The 1600-nt window shown below is 35.4% G+C and overlaps 1 non-coding gene across 1 annotated transcript; it reads right to left on the bottom strand.

The window, feature by feature from the left end:
- Positions 1 to 1021: 1021 nt before the first annotated feature.
- On the bottom strand, positions 1022 to 1319 carry LOC149793829 (signal recognition particle RNA). The gene has a single exon (XR_016423091.1).
- Between the last annotated feature and the right edge of the window lie 281 nt (positions 1320 to 1600).

Here is a 1600-nt window from a genome sequence, read left to right as displayed (position 1 = left end):
GGGAATAACTTTTAAAATAGGTTTTCTCTTATTTTTGTCAAGTGCATTACTCCCTCAAAGATATCCGCCAAAACTGAATATATTCCCTCATATAGCTGATATAATAATACATTATGTTCTGCACAGTAAAGCTTGCAGTGTTTCATAACAAAAATAATTCATCAATAATACCTTCATGAATGTCCCAGCTGTTACTGAATTTCACCAAATCAGTTTCTGTAGAATGTATGCATAATGCGCCCTCAGATCTGGTTCCATGCAGTTTGTCAGGAGTGATCAATAGAACAAACAACATAGATATTGATCTGCCAGCGCATTATATGATGGAACATCAGGATCTGTTACTTGCACTTAGACTCATCTTATAAGAAAGAACATACGTACGTATTTCAGAAATGGCAATCGCCAGTATCATTTCATTATCTTCATAATGATTTTCATAACTAGAGTCTCTATTTCCTTGACCTGCGAGGGTACAAATTATACATAGAATCAAATTTTAAAAAGAATAAGAAAAATATTAAAAACATAAAACTTTTAAGAACATATGCAGACTGTAATTTTAATATTCATCATGAAATATTGTACTCTGAAAGATTCACAAATGTTTTCCTGTTAAAATTTATTAATTAATTACATCATATATTTCATTTGGAAATTAATTTCATAATACCAACTATTCAATGGAATAATAATTAATAATAATAATGATAATGACAATTATTATTATTATTATTATTATTATTATTGGTAGAACACATACCGACTCTTTAAGATGTAGCTAGCGGTTACAAGGTTTTAGAGAAAAACCGAATAGCTTAGAAGAGAAAAGAATCGTGAAAATAAAAATTATGTATGATTATAATGTATCTTTTCGTACAGTTAATTCTAAAAATAAAAGACAATATCATTAACTGGGTTATAATCAGAACGAGTATGTAAAAGAAAGTAAAAGAAATTACCTCAATGGCTATAGATGGAAAGAAAATGAATAATTTTATAGCAAAATAAATAAAATGAAAAAGAATCGTGTCCGACTATATTGGACGGGCTACCCAACGATGCCTATTCACAGGCGCGATCCCACTACTGCTCGACACGGGGACTTTTGCCTGCTGTGTTTCCACCCTGGGCCAGTACGTCCCTCCTTAGACAACCTGGACCCCCTAGGCTCCCCCGAGGGACCCATATTGATGCCGAGCTTAGCGCGGACACCCGATCGACATAGAGCACCGAGGAGCAGAGCCCCCGCCCTCAAACCGTCCAACGACCCCGGCCTCCAAGTAGCTGGATTACAGGAGCACGCCACAACTCCCAGCCGAAAACAATTTGCAACCTTAGCATATATAACTCTAAAATGTAGTGGAATCTGGATGATACACTTTTATGAAACTGATACAAAATTCAAGCTTTAGAAGAAACTCTCAAAATTTACAACAAATATCGAAATGTCCTGGAAAATTATACTGTCTTATTTGACAAGGCGGAAGTACGCGTCACTCGTTGACGAAGGGAGCGCACTCATAATGTTCCATTAAGGGAGGCAACTTGTCGTCAAACAAAAACCACTATCTGTTCTCAGATTTGCTACTCTTGTCAC

The sequence above is a fragment of the Sinohyriopsis cumingii genome, chromosome 8, assembly GCF_028554795.1.
Source record: "Sinohyriopsis cumingii isolate HCF-2022 chromosome 8, ASM2855479v2, whole genome shotgun sequence".
NCBI classification, from domain to species: Eukaryota; Metazoa; Mollusca; class Bivalvia; order Unionida; family Unionidae; genus Sinohyriopsis; species Sinohyriopsis cumingii.
Note: the sequence above shows the minus strand (reverse complement) of the source record. Positions and strands in the feature narration are given on the sequence as shown.